The sequence below is a fragment of the Pan troglodytes genome, chromosome 21 (assembly GCF_028858775.2).
Source record: "Pan troglodytes isolate AG18354 chromosome 21, NHGRI_mPanTro3-v2.0_pri, whole genome shotgun sequence".
NCBI classification, from domain to species: Eukaryota; Metazoa; Chordata; class Mammalia; order Primates; family Hominidae; genus Pan; species Pan troglodytes.
The window spans coordinates 10,610,291-10,627,920 of record NC_072419.2 but is presented as its reverse complement, the minus strand read 5'-3'; the positions used below and the strand labels follow the sequence as shown (position 1 = coordinate 10,627,920).

Here is a 17,630-nt window from a genome sequence, read left to right as displayed (position 1 = left end):
ACATAGCCCCCCCGTTATAAACATTCTCCCACGGGAGCATTTATTACTATTGTTGGACCTACATTGGCACACCATTATCACCCAAAATCCATATTTACATTAGAGTTTGCTGCTGGTATTATTCATTCTATGGATTTAGACAAATGTGTCATGACAGGTATCCACCATTATGGTATCATACACAGAGTATTTTCACTGCCCTAAAAAGCATCTGTGGATTTTCAGAGAAAAGAGCAACTTTTGCATGCTAGGTAAGTGTTGCTTTCCTAGTAGGGAAACAGCAGTCACCTTGGTGACTACCGAGGTAAAACACCATGGTGCTGTTCTGTAAATGGCTGGAAAATAAGGCTCAAGGAGCCAGATGAGGCAGGGAAAAAGAAAAAGACAGAAACACAGGCAGATTTGAATACCTTGAGAATCGATTTGCATGAGAATGGATTGAGACTTCTGCAACAGCCCAGGGGAGAGATGAGGGGGCTGATTTAGGACAGTGAGAGGTTTGAGCAAAGCAAAGTTGAAAAGACCCTCCAGGTAACTGCTATGATTGACAGCAAGGAGGGCAGTGTTCCCCCAGCACAGCCCTGGCACAGGCAGCTCTAGAGGAAGCCTGGGTCTCCCACTCCCTTCCTTTTGCCACAGTCTCCCTAGCACATGCCTCCACCCTTCTCTCACTTTGGGGGACTGTGACCATTGGGTGGCAGGTGACTTCTTGAGAAATTCACTAATGTTTCCCTCTTTACTTCCTCCCTGCCTTGGTGGTTAATGGTTTGCCAAAGCAGAAGGAACATGCCTCTAGGCGCTTGCCATGATGACTTTTGCTTCCCAAAGTTAAGCTACTGAGCTGTTTATGGTTTATGTGATGGGGCCTGAGAGATTAGGAGAAGGAAGGAGAACTTCTGGGGGACACATGGAGACTGAGGAAGAGGCGGCAATCATTTCTGCAAGCTCTGAGCTGCAGCGCACACACACACTGTCAGCTGTGGAGCTTCACAGCCATTCCCTCTGCAGGCTCCCAGCCTCTCCAGAAACTTCCGTGCCCCAGGAGTGGCAGACACAAGGCGATGGGAACAAGAGAGTATCTGCAGAATACACTGCCTGCTAAAGACAAGAGAGGACTCCCCAGATCCTTGCCTTGGTATTGCAGGAAGAGCTCAGCCTCCCAAAATCGGAGGTCAATTTATTGCCTGCCCTGTAGAATGGGAGCCGGAGGTTGAGGAGTGGATGTAAATAAAGGAATGCACTGTTTCTTGCACACACCTCTGTCCACTATCTGGGCAGAGTCTAGGTCTCATCCATCACCAAGGTTCTAGCACTCAGCTGAGAGGCTGCAGCAGCAGGGGCAGATGGAGGAGGGTGCGGTGCATACCATCTCCCCATCAAACCAATGGGCACCACGTGACCATTCTTGTGTCTCTGGGGACTGTCAATCTGCATGCTAGGAAAGGGGTGGCATTCCAATCTTTCATTTTTGTGTGTGTGAGACGGAGTCTTGCTCTGTCACCCAGGCTAGAGTGCAATGGTGCGATCTTGGCTCACTGCAACCTCCGCTCCCCGGGTTCAAGAGATTTTCCTGCCTTAGCCTCCCGAGTAGCTGGGATTACAGGCATGAGCCACCACACCCAGCTAATTGTGTATTTTTAGTAGAGACAGAGTTTCTCTATGTTGGTCAGGCTGGTCTGGAACTCCTGACCTCAGGTGATCCACCCGCCTTGGCCTCCCAAAGTGTTGGGATTACAGGCGTGAGCCACTGCGCCCGGCCCCATGCTTTCACTTTTAAAAATGCTTGTAGGGCACGCAAAAATACTAAACGGTCGATGGAGAAGGTCTGTCTGGAGTAGTTCTTTTTTTCTTTTTTTTCAGACAGAGTCTCGCTCTGTCGCCCAGGCTGGTGTGCAGTGGCACGATCTCGGCTTACGGCAAGCTCCGCCTCCCAGGTTCATGCCATTCTCCTGCCTCAGCCTCCCAAGTAGCTGGGACTACAGGCGCCCGCCACCACACCCGGCTAATTTAATTTTTTGTATTTTTAGTAGAGACGGGGTTTCATCGCGTTAGCCAAGATGGTCTCGATCTCCTGACCTCGTGATCTGCCCGCCTCAGCCTCCCAAAGTGCTGGGATTACAGGCGTGAGCCACCTCGCCCGGCCTGTCTGGCGTAGTTCTAACCAGGAACAGAGCCAGCGGCCAGGGCGGCACCAGGCCTGGCCAGGGAGCGCCGCGCCTGCGCACTGCAGACTCTGAAGCCGCCGAGCCCTCCGCGAGGTGGGTGGGGAAACTGCCCGGGCATCCGGGTCCCTCACCCCGCCCCCGCTGCATGAATGAGAGGCGCGGCGCCCGCCCCTCCCCCGGCGGGCCGGCCCCTCCCGAGGGGCCGCCGGGCGCAGTCAGCCGCCGCCGCCTCCGCCGCGCTCTGTCCGGACAGACGCTCGCCGCCCGCAGCCTGCCGCCCGCCGCAGGGCGCTGACGGTCCCGCACGTCTGCCGCTGCCGCCGGCGCGCCCGAGTAAGTGAGCGAGCGAGGGCGGGGGCGCCGCGGCCGCCGCCCCCGGGCTGGGGTTTGGGGGACCGAGCCGCTCCGGGTTCGGGATGCTGAGGAGACCGCGGGCCCGCGCCAGCCTCCCACACACACACACTCTCCCGGCGCCTCGGCCGGCCGGGCGCGGTGTGCAGGGGTGAGGCGGTGTCTCCAGGCTGAGGAGGGACACGGAGGAGGGTCCGGCGCGGCCCCGGGACTGGAGGGTGAGTCCCTCACAAAGGGCGGAGCGGGGCTGTCACCTGGAGGTCACGGAGGGAAGGTGCGTGGGCCCCCGCACGTCCTGCTCGCCCAAGCCCTGGCATCGGGTCCCCGGGCGTGGGAGGCGGCTGGGATGAGCTGGGAGGCTAGGAGGAGGGTGGCGAGGACGCTGCCCCCGCGTTGGCGGTGGGCGCGCGCCTTGGGGGGTGCGGCGTGGCAGTGTTTTCCTGGTCCCCGTCCACTCCTCCCCTTTCTTTGTGGCGCTTGTCTCGTGCCCCGTTGTCACAGTGTGCATGGCAGTGGTCGGGGTGGAGACCTCTTCCCTCGGCTTACTCATTAATGAAAGTCACCATCTGTGGGCAGGGGGCGTGTGTGGTTCCACAGGCCGGAGAATTAAGGACCCTCCTTTGTTTCTGGAGACCTAATGATGTGTGTGTGTGTGTGTGTGTGTGTGTGTGTGCATTCAAGTGAAAGGGACATCTATGAAATGAGAGAATCAGAGATTGTCAAAAAGGGTGTGAGGAAAAGGGGAGGGGATATAACTTCATCACACCTTTACCCAATTCTTTACCTGATGTTATTTCAAACAGTTTTTTCTCGCTGTAAAACCAGTGGGTTTTATTAATTGGAAATGTGCATCTAAATTCTCATATATCTGTGTTTCTAGAATACTTTGCCTTTTTGGGCTTAGTTAATGGTAAGATTCTCATGTCTGTCTACACAGGAATACTCCAACGTATAGGACACTGCTTTCTGGGTTTAGTTCATTGATAATTTGTCCGAATGCTCATAAACATGTCTATAGGAATACTCCAATATATCTAGGACACAGTTTTCTCCGCTCCTGAATACAGGCAGATTTTGTTTCTTTCTGCCTCCCTGTGTTAATGAGAAGGTAGTCCAGCAGGTTCTCTCTACCTCCTTGCTTTTTTTTTCCCTTAATGCTTTGGCAGAGGGTTTTATTGCATATTACCCTGGCATGCGCCCTTGCTTTGATGTGAATTTTCCTATGTTCTGTTGTCTGGTTGTACACCCAGCTCAATGGCTCCTCTTACAGGACTACTGGAAAACAGAACACCTTTTTTCATTGTCCTCATCTCCAGAGAGAGAAGGAAGCGCTGTAGGTTCCCACAAACGTTGACTCTGTCAGACTGCCTGCCTGACTTTGTTGTGTTGGTAAAGTTATGAAGAGTTGCAGTTGTTGTAGACCAATTAAAAAGAGGCTATTGGGATAGCACCAGCTCTTCCTTGCTATTTTGGTTTTAAAACAAATGATATGAATTTTGCAAGATAGTTGTTAACTCTGGTTGCATGATGATTTTCAGTTTCTTTTTACCCATATACTTTTACAGGGTGTTGGGAAATTAGCCACTCATTTACAAGAAACACACCTCCAAGGTATTTTTATTATGGATCGGGTGCGCTGGCTCACACCTGTAATCCCAGCACTTTGGGGGGCCGAGGTGGGTGGATCACCAGAGGTCAGAAGTTTGAGACCAGCCTGGCCAACATGGTGAAACCCTGTCTCTACTAAAAAAATACAAAAAATTAGCCGGGCATGGTGGCGAGCGCCTGTAATTCCAGCTACTCGGGAGGCTGAGGCAGGAGAATCGCTTGAACTCCCGGAGGCGGAGGTTGCAATGAGCCTAGATCGCGCCATTGCACTCCAGCCTGGGCAACAAGAGCGAAACTCCGTCTGAAAAAAAAACTATTTTTATTATGATCTTTGGATTCAAAATAGCGGTTTTAAAAAATTAAGAGGCGCTTATATTGGATGATATGAATAATTGTATGGGTTCTGTTTTCTTTAAGATTCTCTTTAATATTTTTAAAAATCACATGTATTTTAATTCCTAGTAGTTTTCAGTGGAAAATGAAATGTAAACTAAGCAGTCTTCCACAGCATCTGTTTATGTATATTCCCTCTGTTTAAAACATTTGCTTTTAATTTGAAGGGGAAATTTTCCATGGTCAGTTCAGGATACATTATTCTTAGTAAAATTCTTACCACGTTCAAATTCTTTTTTGTAAGAGTAAAAAAAATTAATGAAGGTTGATTTTTCAATTGGGGACGTTTTGGTTTTAATGCATGATTTAAATAAAATCTTAATATCAATTAATTTAATTCAGATAAGTTAATTTAAAACAAGAGCTTTTATGAAGGAAAAATGAAGCAGAAAAAAAAACAAGAGCTTTACTAACTAAAGTCACTAATGTTGAAGTAACCCAGTACATTTATAAACTGCCTGTCTTGACTGCATAAGACATTTTTTAGGAGTCTCCTTAAAACAAACCGTAAGGGGAAGTCTTAGATAAACAGAGTAGCATAACCGGAATTATCACTGAAATAGGCTTGCACAGTATCGCAATTTCATGGAAGTTTAATTTTGCAAGAGTGACTTAGCTATTTTTAATATCAACAAAGGAACCTAAACACAGCCTGGCCTTGTTATTCAGCATTCTGTTAATCAAAGTATTTGCCAACCCATAGTTTAGCATTCTGTAGTATGATGATTGAAGAAAAAATCTAAACTAACTTTTAGATCCTTAAAATAGATAAAATAATGTTAAGTGCTGTTTTAATAGTAAATATTTATTCATTAGAATAGTAATATTATGTTAGTGATGGTAAGAGCATAGATGGTAACACTTTGTTAACTAGGATCTATTATCCTCCCAGTAATGTCTCATAATAAAAAGTAATTTATTTTTCCATTGAGCATTCTCTATCAATAATTGCTTTTTTGTTTTTTGGGTGTTTTGTTGTTTTTTTTTTTTGAGATGGAGTCTCACCCTGTCCCCTAGGCTGGAGTGCAGTGGCGTGATCTCGGCTGACTGCAGCCTCCGTCTCCCAGGTTCAAGTGATTCTCGTGCCTCAGCTTCCCAAATAGCTGGGAATACAGGCACTGGCCACCACGCCTGGCTAATTTTTTTTGTATTTTTAGTAGAGACGGAGTTTTGCCATGTTGGCCAGACTGGTCTTGAGCTCCTGGCCTCAAGCCATCTGCCTGCCTTAGCCTCCCAAAGTGCTGTGATTATAGGTGTGAGCCACCGTGCCCGGCCAATAATTGTTTATTGTTTTAAATGGGAGTTTATTCTAAGATCAGTAATAATGCTATTACAATGTGTTAGCTTGAATCATATGAAATTGCCATGTTGAGACTGAGAAAAAATCAAAATCAGCAGTCTTATATATTATATAGTTAAACCACTCTCAACTCTTACCGGTTTCTTTTGGTATTTACCTTTATACTTATTTCATTTTTAATGTTTATACTGCTATTTCTTAGCTCTTCACTTTTGGATATTCTCTGTGGACTTCTATTTTGGAAGTTGAAGACTTAACTGTCTCACATAACTATCCTTCCATTTCCCACTCATACTTGACAGTTAGGTCGGTATTCAGTATTTATATGACTGACAGTGTACCTATTATTCACAGTTGAGCCACGTAGGGTGCTATTACTGTGTTTTCTTCTTGAACAACTTTTGTTGCTCCTGAATTAAATAATTGCCTCTTTTGTTTGTTTGGTTTTCATTTGCTGAGTTTTCTTTGTATCAGTCACTAATTCATTCAAACTCTATGACAAAACTGATTATCTTTGAATATTCTCAGGTAGTCACTCACTTTCATATCTTTTCCCCAGGAGATGGTCCTGCTGGAGCCCCCTCTCTCCTACTCCAGTCTGGAATTGTTTGCTCCCTGGACTACTGCATAGCCATCATCCTGGGACTTCCCTTTGTCATCATCTTGGGAATTCCCTTTGCCTTCCTCCTGTGTTAGGTCTTCTATTTCCTGGACCCTGTGTCTTCCTTATTCTTGAGTAGCTTCCTGAGAAAGGGTACATACAAAATCTGAAATTCCTTCCTGAATTCAGAAGTTACATGTCTGGAAATGCCTTCATTTTACCTTCACTCTTGAATGGTAGTTTAGCTTGGTGTTAAAATCTGGATTGAAAATTAATGTCACTGTTTTGAAGACATTGTTCCATTAGCTTCCAGTGTCACTATTGAGAAGTCCAATGTCATTTTAATCCTCATTCCCTTTTTCTTCCCACTCTGAAAGATTTTAGGATCTTCAGTTTATCCCTGGTGTTCCTGACATTTCATGATGTACCTTGGAATAGATATTTTTCTTTACTTTTGCTTGTGGGGTAGATTGTATTTTCCAAAAATGGCTGTATATGTATGTGTGTGCATACTCCCCCCCATCTCACCCAATATGCTATTCTTTGTGCCTCCATCAAGCAGTGGGGTCTTTGTTTCCTCCTCTTGAACCTGTGCAGACAGGAATTCTCCCCCGAACGTTTTGGATCTTGAGCATTGTGTTTTAAGAGCACAGCTGCAAGATCAAGAGCATGCACCTGGCACTGCTAGGTGCCCAGCGCCATCAGGCCAGCATCTCCCTTCCCATTTTCCTTGTGACCACTGTTCAGGCATTGAGATTAAGCACTGTAGATGTGTATGTGTTCATTGAGAGAGGGGATTAAGTTTTTTTACTTTTAAATGAAATCAACAATGAAAATATCGGTTGACATCAGAGAGAGTTTCTTTTAAGCAGTGAAATGAACCAACATGACGGCTGTCAGGTGCATTTTTTAAAAATCCACCTTAGGAAATGACAAAAAAAGAAATGACCAAAAAGAAACTATCTTGAGCTTCATGATTAAATATGTCATTGTTAAATGTGACAAATATACTGTTTGCAAGAATTTCTGTGATGAGAAGATGGAAGCAAAAGGAGCTGCATAAATCACAGCTTCACAGAACATTGTCAGTATTTTTGTGTTTATCTCATGGATACATATTATTATTATTATTTTGAGATGGAGTCTCACTCTGTCACCTAGGCTGGAGTACAGTGGTGCAATCTCGGCTCACCACAACCTCTGCCTCCCGGGTTCAAGCAATTCTCCTGCCTCAGCCTCCCGAGTAGCTGGGACTACAGGCGTGCGCCACCATGTCCAGCTAATTTTTGTATTTCTGGTGGAGACGGGGTTTCACTATGTTGGTCAGGCTGGTCTCGAAATCCTGACCTCGTGATCTGCCTACCTCAGCCTCCCAAAGTGCTGGGATTGCAGGCATGAGCCACTGCGTCTGGCCTTTTTTGTTTGTTTGTTTGTTTGTTTGTTTGTTTGTTTGAGACAGGGTCTCACTCTTTCACCCAGGCTGGAGTGCAGTGGCGTGATCTCGGCTCACTTCGACCCCTGCCTCCCAGGTTCAAGCGATTCTCCTGCCTCAGCCTCCCCAGTTGCTGGGATTACAGGTGCCCGCCACCATGCCTGGCTAATTTGGATACATATTTTTAAAACATCCTTTGTTTACTCTTTTAAAATTTTAAAATTAAAAACCCTTTTTTTTCTGTTTATAGCTGCTTTATCATTCATTTGGCTTTTCCATGACACCACCCAAGTGGCTGGATATTACAAGAGAACTTCAGATTCATGACCAAAAATCCTAAGTAGACACTCAGCACTGCCCGGCAAAGCTACCATTGATTCTTAATAAGATCTTTTTGCCTATCGCTATTTCATAACTTCTCTCCACTCCTTAAACTCATCAGCAACCCACCCCTCCTACTCAGATAAGCTGACCTCATAGTTCATTGAGGGTTTAGGAGATATCAGACAGAAACCACTCATCTTCCCCCCAACCAAATGTAGAAATCTGCCTTCCTTAGACCCATGTTTTCTGTCTCCTGTCGGAGGCAAGCTCCCCTCTCTACTGTGTTCCTCCTCACATCTTCTATACCTCATGCCCCCTCATATCTCACAGCTTTAGCATTTTTGCCCTCTCTCTTGCATCATCAGCAACTCTCCAGGGGGCTATCCATGTCAGCATACACATATGCCGTGATGTTGCCCATCTTTAAAATCAGAATAAGCTTCAGCAAACAACTTTTCCCTGACCCTCCTCTATCCCTTTCTATTTACCTACATGGTTAAGTCTCTCAAAAGAGAAGTTTACGTGCCTTCCCTACCTCCTCTATAGTACGCACCACCCTCTGAAATTCTGTTGTTTAATAACTTTTGTGTGACTTACCCCTAATAGAAGGTCAGCTCCAGGAAGGCAAGGACCTCATCTGTCCTGTTTACCACTCTGTCCCCTAGGACAGCAGGTGGCACAAGTATCTACTCAGTACATGGGCAAAAGAGGCACAACTGACCTGGTAAAATAGCTTTTGATTTTTAAAAATTTCTAACAACAGAATCCATGTTTTTTCATTACTCACCATTTTTTGCTACACTTAAGAGTTGAAACAATTATGAAGAATGTATTAATGATCAAATTTTGCCCTATGTTACATTTCATTCTTTCATAAGTATGACTTAATATTGGCAGTCTTGGGCCGGGCATGGTGGCGTATGCCTGTAATCCCAGCACTTTGGGAGGCCAAGGCGGGTGGATCATGAGGTCAGGAGTTCAAGACCAGCCTGGCCAAGATGGTGAAACCCCATCTTACTAAAAATACAACAAATTAGCCGGATGTGGTGGCGGGTGCCTGTAATCCCAGTTACTCGGGAGGCTGAGACAGAGAATTGCTTGAACCTGGGAGGTGGAGGTTGCAGTGAGCCAAGATCGTGCCATTGCACTCCAGCCTGGGTGACAGAGCGAGACTCTGTCTCAAAAAAAAAAAATATATATATATATATATATATATTTTTTTTTTTTTTTTAAATATATGCAGTCTTGCACCTGGACTCTGGCATCAGACTGCTTGGAGTTGAATTCCAGCTCTTTTACTTTTTGCTATGTGACCTCCAGCAGGTTTCCTAACCTCTCTCTTTCTTCATTTGTAATGTGGTTAATAATAGTTCCTACCTCATGTGTTTGTTTTGTGTTCCAAATGAGATAATATGTAAAACACAAAACTCAGTACTCGTCTTGGGAGTAAACTCAATGAAAAATAATAGTAATTATTATAGCCTCCTCCAGTTTATAATATTTGACTCTGACTTGGTCTCTATAATATTTTTGTTCAAAATACTATATCTCCTAGGGTATATGGGCTATCAATATGATGATGCAGCTGTTCTTGGTTTTGTGGGGGGCGGGGGTGTGTTTGTTTTTAAGAGAGAGAGTCTCGTTCTGTTGCCCAGGCTGCAGTGCAGTGGTGTGATCTCCAACTCACTGCAGCCTTCACCTCCAGGGCTCAAACAATCCTCCCACCTCAACCTCCCAAGTAGCTGCGACCACAGGCACACACCAGCATGCCAGACTAATTTTTTTTTTTTTTTTTTTTTTTTTTTTTGTAGAGACAGGGTCTCACTATGTTGCCCAGGCTGGTCTCAAACTCCTGGGCTCAAGTGACCCTACCAGCACCTCCCAAAGTGCTAGGATTACAGGCAGGAGCCACCATGCCCAGCCAATAAATCATTTTGATCACTTGATAAAATATTTTTATTTCAAGCCAAGTCCTGTTCTTTGTTTATTTGGTTTTCTCAGAGGTGAGGTTATTTCTTCATGTTATTCCACATTAAGTTTTCTTATTTCTGGAAATGGAGCTTTAAAAACACCCGATATATCATCAACAGATTTTTTTTTCTTTTGAAACAGCTATAAGACAATGTTCTTTTCATCTACTAGCTAGCTGGGAGGGTAAATATATGTAGCAGTACAAAGTATATTCCGAGGACCACATAAAAAATACAGACAGGCTCTGTAGAAGTTCAGGCTAGGCAGAGTCAGGTACTTCTAACCCTAAGGGATTCCTACAGCTTTTCTGCATGTTAAATAGTCTGTTTTAGCTTATTCTCTTATTACTTGTCTTGGTTTTTACTTTGAAAGTTTGCTTAATAATCATGGGAATATTTTAGATTTTAAAATACAAAATATACAAGCTAAACTTGAGAGCAGTTTTTAGTTGTAGAAACTGTTTCTTGAAGTAATTGACTTAGCGTTTGTTCTGCCTCTTTCTTTTCTTACCTAGGTAGGTAGTGGGGACTCCTTCAATTATCTGAGCAATTCAAATCTCAGAATGTAGTGTTGGGTAAATTGAGGGTTCTAAAAGAATGCCAGATGGTTTGAAAGGAACTGTGAGCATTCCAACTAGTGCAGTCCTTTGAAAGCCAGCTGGCAGAGCCTCCTGTGCTTTGGAGGTAGGAACCAGACACTTTGTTCCATGCCAGCTGGCCCAAGAGTAGCTGGCCAGTGGCCTTGCTTTTGGCTGGCCACTCTTGGGAAAGCTGGCCTGGGCCCTCCATGTCCCCTAAGGATAGTCTGATACCAGAGAGTTGCACTAGCCCTCCATAGTACCCCAGGGAGTTGGAGAAAGCCTGCAGTGGCAAGGGAAAGGAAACTGCTTTTTAGATAATGTTACAAGTGAACCTCATGTTACAAATTTGCTCTGGAAATTTAATGTCATTTGAATTTTTATGGATTCACTACTGTTAGGTGTATTAAAGTTGCAATGAACTGTAGTGAATGTTTTTATATTGTAAGTAACTTCCAGGTTACCTGCTTTCAAAGTTCCTGTTTTTATTTGTCAACTTTTCTTAAAGTGAGGTTTGCCCATTCCTTTTGTTGTCATCTTCTAAAGTTTTGATCATTTGAATTAGGAAAATTTTTCCATCTTGTTGTAAAGCTTGCTCCTGTGTAAACCATAGACTTTTTTTTTTTTTTGAGACAGAGACTTGCTCTGTCACCCAGGCTGGAGTGCAGTGGTGCTCTTTCTGCTCACCGCAACCTCTGCCTCCTGGGTTCAAGCGATTCTTCTGCCTCAGCCTCCCAAGTAGCTAGGATTACAGGCATGCGCCACCACACTCAGCTAATTTTTGTATTTTTAGTAGAGACAGGGTTTCACCATGTTGGCCAGGCTGGTCTTGACCTCAGGTGATCTACCCGCCTCAGCCTCCTAGAGTGCGGGGATTACAAATGTGAGCCACCACACCTAGCCATAAACCATAGATTCTATAGAAGGTTAATTATGTATGTAGTCTTAGCTTGTCTCTCATTTTGATGGTACTTATGTTTTCCCAATTAGACAGGTGCTTGTATCAGATCTTCACTTCCTTTAGCAAATTTAATATCATAATTGTTTAATTGACAGCAAAACAAGTGCAAATATCATACTGTAAGAATAATGAGCATTCAGTTCATTTGATGACAGTGTTTATTGAATTCTCAAAATTAATAGCTTCACTGCTGTCTATCAGTATGCTTTATGTTTCCTTAATTTTTTTTTCAAATTTGCAGATTGAATGGTGCTGCAGTATCTGTTAAGTTTATTAAGTTCATCTCGGCAAACCAAAAAAAAATTATAGCTACCTGTATCTCTTTATTGTTCCTTCCCAAATCTGAGCATGTGAAATTATGCTCAGTGATATAAATTTGAAATAGAACCTAAATATTATATCTAAATAGTCTCTTTATCTTGGACTGAATGAAAAAAGTTGACAGATAATGAAACATCAAATGATGAGTTAATGTAGTTTGTGGGAAATGGGTGGGAAGGGAAATCAAAGGTGTACGCTTTCATTCATTTTCTTCAGCATGAAACAAGTTGCAAAACTTCTTCAGAAATGTGTTGGAAATCTCATGCATGGCTATAATTAAATAAAGGCTTTTACTCAAACTTGTCGATTATCTCTGTAAACAGGGCAGATGGAATTTTCGGGGTAGTAAGATTTTTTTTTTCTTAAATCACAGAACAGTATATCAATAGCCAGGGGCAATATTATACTCAGAAAATCATCTTTCATATTGGTTAACCTATACTAAAAAGCTTTTATGCCAGTAGCTTTAAATATATTGCCTATTTACTGCTTACAGCAATCCTCAAAGAGTTGTTTATGGATGACAAACTAAATGTCAAAGAAGTAACCTGTTCAGGTTTACAAGTTCAGGGTCCAGTTTTGAACCTAGGCCTTCATCCTCTAGAGCCCACCACCTGTCACAGTGGATGTTATCAACTTTTCACAAGAATACAGTCTCTTTACTATTCAGATGTTATCCTGTACTGGCACCTCTGGAGGGCTATTGATAATGGAAGTGCAGAGATCTTTGCAGATAATAGCAGGAGAATAAGAAGAGATTTGGGGTAGGGGGCGGAATCTATATTTTTTAAATCTCTTCTGATGCTCCTGCAGAACTACTGCAGTAAATAAAAATGACTTGTCAGAATCAGATGGAGCAAAGGGGGTTTATTAGTTTCTTAACATTGCTGTAACACAATTACTATAAACTTAGTGGCTTGAAACAACAGAAAGTTGTTCTTTCACAGTTCTGGAGGTAGAAGTCCAAAATCAAGGTGTCAGCAGGGTTGCTGTGCTCCCTCCAAAGACTCTAGAGGGGAATCCTTCCTTGCCTCCTGCAGGTTTTGGTGATTCCACACATTCTAGTCTCTGCTTCTGTTTTCATATGGTCTTCTCTTTCTCTCTTATAAAGACACTTGCCATTGGATCTAGAATCCATTCAAATAATCCAAAATGCTCTCATCTCCAGATCCTTAAATTATATCTGCAAAGACCCTTTTTTTTTCTTAAATAAAGTCGGTTCAAATAAAGTCACATTCACCGATTCCTTGTGTTAAGAAATGGACATATCTTTTTGAGGGCCACCATTCAATCCACTCAAGAGAGTAAGATTTTTCCTTGGTAATAATTTTTACTTTGACTACTGTCTCACACAGAATCCGAGATTAGATAAGTATTCAGCAGACCATGATACAAAGTGTGGAAAAATATTGGAAGTATAGAAAGACAGAAGATTGAAGTTCAGGGGAAGGTTTATGGGGTCAAGGCAGGTTTCATGGAGGTTGTATTGCTTGAGGTACATTATGAAGGATGGACAGAATTTTATGAGATAGTTGGGGATAGCCTGGGATGTGCAGATAGTGGAAGTATCAAGAAAAAAGATAGGGAGTCATCTTCAGGGAACCATAACTAATGCATTTGACTAAAGTCTGGTATTTAGAGAAATAGTGGAGAATGAGGATGAAAAGTCTGGGCCAATTCATGGGAGGCCTTTAGTGTTGGGCTGATGAATTTGTACTTGGTTTAGAGTTGCTTATCCATAAGAATGCTATATTATAAGAGTTTCTGGCCAGGCGTGGTGGCTCACGCCTGTAATCCCAACACTTTGGAAGGCCGAGGTGGGGTAGATCACTTGAGGTCAGGAGTTCGAGACCAGCCTGTCCAACATGGCGAAACCCTGACTCTACTAAAAATTACAAAAATTAGCCAGGTGTGGTGGCACATGCCTGTAATCCCAGCTACTTGGGAGGCTGAGTCAGGAGAATCTCTTGAACTCAGGAGGCAGAGGTTGCAGTGAGCCGAGATCACGCCATTGCACTCCATCCTGGGCAATAGAGTGAGACTCTGTCTCAAAAAAAAAAAAAAAAAAGGAGTTTCTAACATGGGCCTTCAAAACAATGATAAAACCCTTTGAAAGAAATATGTAGATTTTCTTTCAAAATAGATTTTCAGAGGGTTCCATAACCCTAAGAAAAGGTTAAGAACTACTGCTCTATTAGAAATGAAATGTTTTATGCTTTGAAGATGTTTCTGGAAAACTATTGATTTTCTGTTCTGTTTACTTTGAATTGCTTGGAAGATAATTCGAAAATTGACCTCCAAAGAAACTTAGTCAGTGCTGTGTGTGGAATATATTGTAAATGTTGCATATTAAAAGTTAAAATACTATTTCAGAAGGGATGTGAAGGAGGCCCTGGATTCTTAGAAAATGATTACACAAAAAGAAAAATTCTGGGCCGGGCATGGTGGTTCACGCCTGTAATCCCAGCACTTTGGGAGGCCGAGGTGGGTAGATCACGAGATCAGGAGTTCAAGACCAGCCTGTCCCAGATGGTGAAACCCTGTCTCTACAAAAATACAAAAAAATTAGCCGGGCGCCGTGGCAGGCGCCTGTAATCCCAGCTACTCAGAAGGCTGAGGCAGGAGAATCACTTGAACCCAGGCGGCAGAGGTTGCAGTGTTCTGAGATCGCGCCACTGCACCCCAGCTTGGGTGACAGAGTGAGACTGTCTCAAAAAATAAAAAAGAAAAGAAAAAGAAAAATTCAAAGCATTCAGTTCAGAATGCAGCTGTGACTTCTGTTTTCTGTGTCTTCATTTTCTCTATTTCAATTCACTACCACCATCCATTTAGAACTCCAGAATTATATAAAAGCGTGACACAGTTCTAAGGGGAGTAAATGGACAGCTGCATTCCTAAAGTTTTTTTTAAAAATGTATTATTTAAAAACTGTATTTTATCTACTGTTGATTTCCAGTGAAATAACCTACTTCAGGAAACTATATTATATAGCTGTCTGGTCATATCTGAGGAAAAAATGATATTTTCCATATAATTTATTCTGTTTCTAAATAATCAACTGCCATGACTTTTTTTCATTGATCCTTTTGTTTTCTACCTGAGATTAATATTACTTAATAGACTTACCTACACTATTTTTTCAGACTTTTCTGCTAGTGAGGTTCTTCTTTTAAATTTTTTTATTATGGCCCTGTGCCTATCAGTGGGATTCAACAATTAACAAGGTTTTGCCACATTTGTTTCATTTATCCTTTATCTTTTACCTTTCTTTGCTGAGGTTTTTTGTTTGTTTGTTTGTTTTTTGTTTGTTTTTGAGACGGAGTCTCGCTCTGTTGCCCAGGCTGGAGTGCAGTGGCACCATCTTGGCTCACTGCAAGCTCCGCCTCCTGGGTTCACGCCATTCTCCTGCCTCAGCCTCCAGAGTAGCTGGGACTACAGGTGCCCACCACCACGCCAGGCTAATTTTTTTATATTTTTAGTAGAGACGGGGTTTCACTGTGTTAGCCAAGATGGTCTCGATCTCCTGACCTCGTGATCCACCCACCTCAGCCTCCCAAAGTGCTGGGATTACAGGCATGAGCCACTGCGCCCGGCTAATTTTTGTATTTTTGGTAGAGATGGGGTTTCATGATGTGGCCCAGGCTGGTCTCGAGCTCCTGACCTCAAGGAATCCTACCACCTCGGCCTCCCAAAGTGCTGGGATTACAGGTGTGAGCCACTGCGCCCGGCCACCCTGGCTTACTTCTATATGGACCTCTAAAAAATAAGGACATTGTCTTAGAGAACCAGAATGCCATTCTCACACCTAGTAAAATCAAGTTACTTCTTGGTTTCATCTAATAGCTAGACTTTGTTCAGCTTGCCAGATTGTCTCAGGAATATCTTTTGTAGAGACAGTTTGTTCACCCTGGGATTCAGAGTCCACAGATCACATTTGGTCATTTTGTCTCTTTCATCTAGGGCAATTCCTCCTCCCCATTTTGTTTTGTTTTGTGTAATGGACTCGTTGTAGGAACTGGGTCAGTTATTCTGTGGAATTTCTCACATTTGGGATTTGTCTGCTTGTTTCATCATGGTGTCAGTTTGTTGCTCTGTTCTGTTTCCTATAAGTGGAAATTAGTTCTAGAGACTTGATTAAAATCAAATTTAAGTTTTTTTGGCAAGAATAGTTACTAGGTGTGTAATATTGCGTCACATTCAACGGCTCATAGTGTCTGGCTACTCCACTTCTATTGTTGCTAAAAGACTCCACTGATGGTCATGTCAATGTAAGTTATTTCTTCTGTGGTGGCAAAATGTTTATTTTCTTATTCTGTTATCTCTTCCATATTTACTCACAGGAATTCCGTAAAGAAGACCTTTCCTTTATCAAGTAGGGCTGTTGAGGGTTACTCTGAAATGCAGTTTGTATGAGAGACTGATGAGTAATTTTACACTATTGTATCCTTCATAAAAGATAATGTGTTTTAATCAGTAAAAAAAATTGAGTTAATTGAATTGAGGATTTATATTTTGTTTTAACAGTCGGGATATATGGAAGGCTTTTATAGACTAGAATCAAGCAGCGGAGAGGAAAGAGTACTAGATTAACATAAAAAGTCGGGATTACCAGGGTTGCCTTGGCCTACCCCCATTCCATAAATGCAACTGAATGTTTAATCCATTAATTCTTCATAAACTAGTGTCTCTGGCAGGATAAATGCCACTGAGTTCCTAGAGATAGGTCCTGCATCTGGAATCAAGACAAATGATAAAGAAACACTGCAAACATACATTATTTTTAAGTTTATTTCCTTAATAAGATGCAAAGGAAAATAGTGATGATCTTTTCTAGACTTGTTTGCTTAAAATAATATTTTTAGAGAGCTAAACCTTTGATCTAGAGCTGGTTAGCTTACAAAGAATACTGTTCCCCTCCTTATCCTGTCTCTGCTAACCCCCCTCCACTTGACTGAAATAAGGAGAATTTGTTTTTTTATAATAGTCAAGAACCTTATTTGCCCATGTTTTATAATTTGTCAGAAATATCACTTAGTGATTCCAAATTCTTAATTACCCTAGGACTTATACTGTTGAGGCCAGCTAGTTTGAATACAATCAGATCTTTTAGTTTCTCTTTAATTGTTTCTTTCACCCATTTTAATTTGGCTTTAAATCTTTTGAGCAGAAGGAGCTGGACCAGTCAGATCTGTGGGGCACATATCATCTGAACAGGCAGAAATGAAAACCACAGGACATGCTTTGCATTGTTTATGTTTTCTAATATAATTATTTCTCTCCAGCAATTACTGGGTTTTTCACGTGTGTGTGTCCCTAAAATATTTTCAGCGTTACTGTGAAATTGCATGTAGACTAAAGAAATGAAAGTTGTATATTGTAGAATTAATGCCTAAATATTTTTAAAGGCAGAGAGAATTCTTCATTGAATATCAGTCTTTTTATTTCAGTTGTACTTTATGGGGGATTGTCCCTTGATCACCATTTCTGATAATACCTTTTGTTTAACTTCATGTCTTCACATTCCTATGCAGTTAAATTACTGAGTATGTAATATTCAATAAAGCCTTACTTATTTGTCATGCTGCATTTTACCTTAAGTCAGTTTGTTTTTATTCATCTACTGAAC

General features: G+C 42.5%; 1 protein-coding gene across 6 annotated transcripts in view; it reads left to right on the top strand.

Moving 5' to 3' along the window:
* The first annotated feature begins 2,318 nt into the window (after positions 1-2,318).
* RNF24 (ring finger protein 24) overlaps positions 2,319-17,630 on the top strand; it is a 90,327-nt gene continuing 75,015 nt past the window's right edge. Inside the window, exon 1 of one of the 6 annotated variants that reach the window (XM_009436747.5) lies at positions 2,319-2,498. The gene's annotated coding sequence lies outside the window, so the exon portion shown is untranslated. Of the gene's footprint in view, positions 2,791-17,630 lie in introns of all 6 variants that reach the window. The other 5 variants (XM_001163477.8, XM_009436745.5, XM_009436746.5 and 2 more) reach the window with 5 other exon arrangements.